This window comes from Triticum aestivum, chromosome 7B (genome assembly GCF_018294505.1).
Source record: "Triticum aestivum cultivar Chinese Spring chromosome 7B, IWGSC CS RefSeq v2.1, whole genome shotgun sequence".
Taxonomy (NCBI): domain Eukaryota; kingdom Viridiplantae; phylum Streptophyta; class Magnoliopsida; order Poales; family Poaceae; genus Triticum; species Triticum aestivum.
Window position 1 is genome coordinate 752,830,672 of NC_057813.1, and position 8,141 is coordinate 752,838,812.

The following is an 8,141-nucleotide window of genomic DNA, read 5'->3' on the forward strand; positions in this document are numbered from 1 at the left end:
AAATTATAAACTTTCTGTTAGTGCCATTAGTTTTCAAATTTGAAAACACTTTTTTTGTTTTCTTTGTTGCTTTATTCATTTTATTTTGTTTCTACTTACAATAAATACTTATTGTTGCTATTTTTATTTTTTTCCAGTTTTTTTGTTTTGTTTTCTGCATTAATTATTTTCTTTTGGTTTTTTGCTTTATTTTTTAATTCTTTTTGCTTTTAAGTCAGCAAAATTATAAACTTTCTGTTTGTGCCATTAGTTTTCTGTGAAATTTGTGTGAATCACAAGTTTGTGAGCTCAACAAGGCGTGTAGAGGGACGGGCTTATAAACCGGTGTGAGCGCCCTTCGGTTGGCGAGGTTTTCAAATTCATAGTTTTCAAATGAAATCTGAAAAAGTTGGCATAGCATGTGCATGTACAAAACGGACAATGGTATCATACTCGTCTGTTACAAAGTTGGCATGGTATCATCATATATAATAGTTGCGGGAGAAAGTCTTCACTTTTTCTTCGCTTGTGTCGTTTCCTTATTGCGCCGTAACCATGGATAATCTTCATCGTTTATCAGGATGCTTGGGTCAGCCTTGACTTTGAAGGGGGGAATTTCATGAAACTTTTCATACTCTTCAGACATGTCTGTCTTGCCCTCCACTCCCAGGATGTCCCTTTTTCTTGAAAGAACTATGTGGCGCTTTGGCTCATTGTATGATGTATTCGCTTCCTTATCTTTTCTTTTCCTCGGTCTGGTAGACATGTCCTTCACAGAGATAACCTGTGCCACATCATTGGCTAGGACGAACGGTTCGTCAGTGTACCCAAGATTTTTCAGATCCACTGTTGTCATTCCGTACTGTGGGTCTACCTGTACCCCGCCTCCTGACAGATTGACCCACTTGCACTTAAACAAAGGGACCTTAAAATCTACTCCGTAGTCAAGTTCCCATATATCTACTATGTAACCATAATATGTGTCATTTCCACTGTCGGTTGCTGCATCAAAGCGGACACCGCTATTTTGGTTGGTGCTCTTTTCATCTTGGTCAATCGTGTAAAATGTATTCCCATTTATCTCGTATCCTTTCCAAATCATTACAGTCGAAGATGGTCCCCTGGACAACAAGTACAGCTCATCACAAACAGTGCTGTCACCTCTGAGACGTGTTTCCAACCAACTGCTGAAAGTTCTGATGTGTTCACATGTAATCCAGTCGTCGCACTGCTCCGGGTGTTTGGAGCGCAGACTGTTCTTGTGTTCATCGACATACGGGGTCACCAAGGTAGAGTTCTGTACACTGTGTAGTGTGCTTGAGACCAAGAATATCCGTCCCTGCATATTATTGAGTCCCTTCCAAGCGTGCCTTTTCCAGTCAGTCTCCCCTCATACCGCGATTTAGGGAGACCTATCTTCTTAAGGCCAGGAATGAAGTCAAAACAAAACCCGATGACATCCTCTGTTTGATGGCCCATGGAGATTCTTCCTTCTGGCCTAGCACGGTTACGAACATATTTCTTTAGGACTCCCATGAACCTCTCAAAGGGATACATATTGTGTAGAAATACGGGCCCCAGAATGACAATCTCGTCGACTAGATGAACTAGGACGTGCGTCATGATATTGAAGAAGGATGGTGGGAACACCAGCTCGAAACTGACAAGACATTGCGCCACATCACTCCTTAGCGTTGGTACGATTTCTGGATCGATCACCTTCTGAGATATTGCATTGAGGAATGCACATAGCTTCACAATGGCTAATCGGACGTTTTCCGGTAGAAGCCCCCTCAATGCAACCGGAAGCAGTTGCGTCATAATCACGTGGCAGTCATGAGACTTTAGGTTCTGGAACTTTTTCTGTGGCATATTTATTATTCCCTTTATATTCGACGAGAAGCCAGTCGGGACCTTCATATTGAGCAGGCATTGAAAGAATATTTCTTTCTCTTCTTTCGTAAGAGCGTAGCTGGCAGGACCTTCATACTGCTTCGGAGGCATGCCCTCTTTTTCGTGCAAGCGTTGCAGGTCCTCTCGTGCCTCAGGTGTATCTTTTGTCTTCCCATACACGCCCAAGAAGCCTAGCAGGTTCACGCAAAGGTTCTTCGTCACGTGCATCACGTCGATCGAAGAGCGGACCTCTAGGTCTTTCCAGTAGGGTAGGTCCCAAAATATAGATTTCTTCTTCCACATGGGTGCGTGATTCTCAGCGTCATTCGGAACAGCTAGTCCGACGGGACCCTTTCCAAAGATTACGTGTAAATCATTGACCATAGCAATTACGTGATCACCGGTACGCATGGCGGGCTTCTTCCGGTGATCTGCCTCGCCTTTGAAATGCTTGCCTTTCTTTCGACATTGATGGTTGGTCGGAAGAAATCGACGATGGCCCAGGTACACATTCTTCCTGCAGCTTCCCAGGTATATACTATCGGTGTCAAGTAAACAGTGCGTGCATGCGTGGTATCCCTTGTTTGTCTGTCCTGAAAGGTTACTGAGAGCGGGCCAATCGTTGATGGTCACGAACAGCAACGCCTTTAGGTCAAATTCCTCGTTTTTGTGCTCATCCCACGTACGTACACCGTTTCCATTCCACAGCTGTAAAAGTTCTTCAACTAATGGCCTTAGGTACACATCAATGTCGTTGCCGGGTTGCTTAGGGCCTTGGATGAGAACTGGCATCATAATGAATTTCCGCTTCATGCACATCCAAGGAGGAAGGTTATACATACATAGAGTCACGGGCCAGGTGCTGTGATTGCTGCTCTGCTCCCCGAAAGGATTAATGCCATCCGCGCTTATACCAAACCATACGTTCCTTGGGTCATGTGCAAACTCAGCCCAATACTCTCTCTCGATTTTTCTCCACTGCGACCCGTCAGCGGGTGCTCTCAACTTCCCGTCTTTCTTACGGTCCTCACTGTGCCATCGCATCAACTTGGCATGCTCTCCGTTTCTGAACAGACGTTTCAACCGTGGTATTATAGGAGCATACCACATCACCTTCGCAGGAACCCTCTTCCTTGGAGGCTCGCCGTCAACATCACCAGGGTCATCTCGTCTGATCTTATACCGCAATGCACTGCATACCGGGCATGCGTTCAGATCCTTGTAGGCACCGCGGTAGAGGATGCAGTCATTAGGGCATGCATGTATCTTCTCCACCTCCAATCCTAGAGGGCATACGACCTTCTTTGCTGCGTATGTACTGTCGGGCAATTTGTTATCCTTTGGAAGCTTCTTCTTCATTATTTTCAGTAGCTTCTCAAATCCTTTATCAGGCACAGCATTCTCTACCTTCCACTGCAGCAATTCGAGTACGGTACCGAGCTTTGTGTTGCCATCTTCGCAATTGGGGTACAACCCCTTTTTGTGATCCTCTAACATGCGATCGAACTTCAGCTTCTCCTTTTGACTTTCGCATTGTGTCCTTGCATCGACAATGACCCGGCGGAGATCATCATCATCGGGCACATCGTCTGGTTCCTCTTGATCTTCAGCAGCTTCGCCCGTTGCAGCACCATCGTGCACATCGTCTGGTGCATCTTGACGTTCAGTAGCATCACCGTATTCAGGGGGCACATAGTTGTTATCGTACTCTTCTTCCTCGCCGTCTTCCATCATAACCCCTATTTCTCCGTGCCTCATCCAAACATTATAGTGTGGCATGAAACCCTTGTAAAGCAGGTGGGTGTGAATGATTTTCCGGTCAGAGTAAGACTTCGTATTCTCACATATAGGGCATGGACAACACATAAAACCATTCTGCTTGTTTGCCTCAGCCACTTCGAGAAAATCATGCACGCCCTTAATGTACTCGGAGGTGTGTCTGTCACCGTACATCCATTGCCGGTTCATCTGCGTGCATTATATATAATTAAGTGTGTCAAAAATCATTACAGAACATCATGAATAGATAATTAAGTGACCAAATTAATAGAAGTTCATCATCACATAAAAACCAAAGTACATACATAGTTCTCATCTAACAACATAAAGCTCTGCAGAGCATCTAAATTAATTAAACCATACATTGAAACTATGTAAAACATTTCAATGCGAAAACGAATGCGATCATAATCGCAACCAAGGTAACAACTGATCCAACGGCATAATGATACAAAGCCTCGGTATGAATGGCATATTTTATAATCTTTCTCATCTTCAAGCGCATTGCATCCATCTTGATCTTGTGATCATCGACGACATCCGCAACATGCAATTCCAATATCATCTTCTCCTCCTCAAGTTTTTTTATTTTTTCCTTCAAGAAATTGTTTTCTTCTTCAACTAAATTTAACCTCTCGACAATAGGGTCGGTTGGAATTTCCGGTTCAACAACCTCCTAGATAAATAAAATCTATGTCACGTTGGTCGGCATAATTTTCATAAACAATAAATGAATCAATAGTTATGAAAAGATAATATATACCACATCCGAATCATAGACAGGACGAGGGCCGACGGGGGCGGATACCAAAACCATCGCACTATATAAGATGCAATAATAAAAGTAAGAAAATAATACAAGTATCTATCTAAACAAACAAGTAATAATATTTTTCCTTTCAGAAAGAAGATAAGAACAAGAGGCTCACCACGGTGGTGCCGGCGATGAGATCGGCGCGGTGATCGACGGCGATGAAGACGGGGACGGGGCGTGACGGACCGCTAAACCTAGATAAATATTGAGGAAAATGGAGCTTGGCGGTCGAGCTTGGAGAGGAGAAACCTTAAGTAGTGTGGCTCGGGCATTCCATCGAACACCTTGTGTGCATAGGAGGTGAGCTAGAGCACCACCAAGCCCTCTCCCCCTCGGCCAGAAAAAACAGAGCAGTGTGCTCTGCTCGCGAGCGAGGGGGTATATATAGGCAGCACTATTGGTCCCGGTTCGTGGCATGAACCGGGACTAACGGGAAGACATTGGTCCCGGTTCATGCCACCAACCGGGACCAATAGTGGTGGGCCAGGAGCCAGGACCATTGGTCCCGGTTCGTCCCACCAACCGGGACCAAAAGGTCCGGACGAACCGGGACCAATGGCCCACGTGGCCCGGCCGGCCCTCTTGGCTCACGAACCGGGGCAAATAGCTCCATTGGTCCCGGTTCTGGATTGACCCGGGACTAATGGGCTGAACTGGCCTGGGCCATTGCCCCCTTTTCTACTAGTGAGTAGGTATTCCGCAGGGAAGTTAATATCTTAGAGTAAAAAAATGACATTTTCTAGATAAAACATTGAAAGAGGTATAGGTTTTCCACGAGATAATAATCAATGAGAACTATACTTGTGATAGTTTCAACTGTTTAAGTACAAAAAGAAAATCTAGTTGATCGTACATGCAAAAGCATCAAAAAGCTTGAAAATGAAGTCTCAAAATGTCTGGTGAGCCATCTTTTTACAAATGGCTGGTGTCTTTCTCCAGTGTCATGTTTTTTATTTTGGAGGGTGATCTCCAGTGTCATGTTAATTACCGAGAAAGTTTTTCTTCTTCCCTGCGTGCAAAGTTGTGCGCGCACTGTTGACACGAGCCCTAGCTAGCCAGTACCCCAGTACTGCCACTGTTCCATTCTTTTATGTCTAATTAACGAAAATGATTGCACCAGCTGCCCTAGCTAGTAATTGACTCATTTGCGATCTTGTGTACTCATCGTATCTTCAAAGTGCACCTGATCGATCAATGGTACATGACGCCATCAAATCACTAGCTACTTCAAAGCTGACCCGATAATGGCTTTGTATATGTCGGTTTTTATGTCCGGACGTGATCCTGAACATGATGCGGGAGAGAGTCATCTAATCCTTTTTATAAATTAATCTGTATTTATTCGTTTGGGAGGAAAAGAGAGGACCACGTGGTGATTTTTTATGGTCAAGTGAATGTCCGGACACCAGTATAATTCCATCAGTTTGTTTTGGATTTGCCGGAAAACGGACGTTCAGATCACTTCACGGACCGATGAGGTCCCATTGAATCACAAAATTTAACATAAACGGTACGGACACTATAATCCGGACATATACTGAAGGGTTGAGAGTCTACTTTAAAGATACCCTGACTAACTATAACCCAGGTGTTGGGTCTGCTGGCCTTTCCAAGTTTGGTCTGCCTGAAATGGCTTGAAAAGAAAAAACTATGATTTACGTACTCTAGTGATACGTCTGTCAACGTGCCGGCCGTGAAAATGGCAATGTTCCTCGATCGTGTGCGTCCGTGCATCTAACACCAACTCGTGACTGTAAAAAACAATATTTAAGTCAGGCGTCAACCGCTAGACTATGTGGGTGAAAAAGATAAGGCATGCTTTGGTTTGGACTTTGGAGGAAATTTATAGGATAGGATTTTATAGTAATTTTTTTCTTTAGAGCCCTTTGGTTAATAGAAATGGATTCATATTTCTACATAGGATTGGTTTCTATCTTTCACACGTTTCAAAGGAAAATAATCATGAGCCTAGACTCAATGAAAAAATTCCTATGATGTGAACCAAATGATATCTCATTTTCTATTCCTACTTATAGTATTTGAGATACATGCCATCTTATTTTCTATAATTTTTTTTATTCCTATGATAATCCTATCCTATAAACTAAAGAAGGCCTAAAAAAAGTTATGCAAACCTATAAGCTACACGCATGCATGCACCATGCATGTGTACAAGCTAAACGTCCTTTTCGGAGAGATCCCTCGCCAACAGGCGAAAAGGCTGCTGCTCGCTTGCTGTGTGATCATGCATTGCCACCTAATTTTATTTATTTATTTGCCGAAAATGCATTGCCCCCATTATATGCTTGCTTAGGGCATCTAATCGGTTGACCCATAAATTGTACTACCTTCATGCTGATTTATTGGCCCCTTCGCATTTTGTATTTAATTTCGATCTTAGATTTAATTAATAAAATGTTAATGTGTGTATCAAAAATAATACCACTGAAAACTATGTTTAAATACAAATCCAATGATATAATGTTTGATGATATGCATTATTATTTTCTTAAATACCAGCCTGAACAGAATCAGGGATGAGATTGGGGTGATATGCATAAAAATAATAATGCATATAAACATATCACCAGAGCACCAAACATTATATAAACCATATCACCAAACATTATAAACATTATATAAACAAAATTGGGGTGATATGCATAAAAATAATTAGGTGACCACGTCGGTGTCGCAGGCCATCCTCGTCGTGTACAGCCCGCCCTCCGCCGGGTCCTTCACCGCAGAGGCGGCCACGTTCATGGGCCCCGTGGTGCAGTTCCTTGCCCGCACCTGTGCACCACTCATGGCCAACATCTACCCCTACCTGGCTTGGGCCTACAACCCGAGCGCCATGGACATGAGCTATGCCCTCTTCACCGCGTCCGGCACCGTGGTCCAGGACGGTCGCTACGGGTACCAGAACCTGTTCGACACCACGGTGGACGCCTTCTACACGGCCATGTCCAAGCACGGCGGCTCTAACGTGAAGCTGGTGGTGTCGGAGAGCGGGTGGCCGTCGGGCGGCGGCACCGCGGCGACTCCAGCCAACGCCAGGTTCTACAACCAGCACCTCATCAACCACGTCGGGCGCGGAACCCCACGCCACCAGGGCGCCATTGAGACCTACATCTTCGCCATGTCAACGAGAACCAGAAGGCCAGCGGCGTGGAGCAGCACTGGGGACTCTTCTACCCCAACATGCAGCACGTCTACCCCATCAACTTCGGATGGAGCTAGCTATTCTTTTAACACAGTACAATCGAAGTTGCTTACATACGCGAGTATACACTCACCACAGTAAACACACGCGTGCACACCCTATTCTTATGAGCTAGTGTCTGTATGCCCGTACCTATAATTAAGAGCGTGTATGCCATACGTATGTGCACTATGTATATATTGTGCAGTGCGTGGGTTGGGTTGCCACCGCTGAGGCAGCTCAGATGCGTACGTACATCATACTAGCGGTTTGCTATACTAATACAAAAAGTGTATGTATGATTTACGATGGATGGGAAGCAGATGTAAACGCTCTACCTTCCTTGTAAGGTTCAAAATTTCGTCGAAATTCTAGAAAATTTGTCCGAAAATAATATGAAATATATTGGCGAGGACCCAAGTATTCCTATATTTTTGAAATGCTCACACTAATTCCAAGATATGTATAAGTTGG

The 8,141-nt window shown here is 44.3% G+C and overlaps 1 pseudogene; it reads left to right on the plus strand.

Moving 5' to 3' along the window:
* Positions 1-7,705, plus strand: part of LOC123158761 (lichenase-2-like) — a 33,884-nt pseudogene extending 26,179 nt beyond the window's left edge.
* The last annotated feature ends 436 nt before the right edge of the window (positions 7,706-8,141 follow it).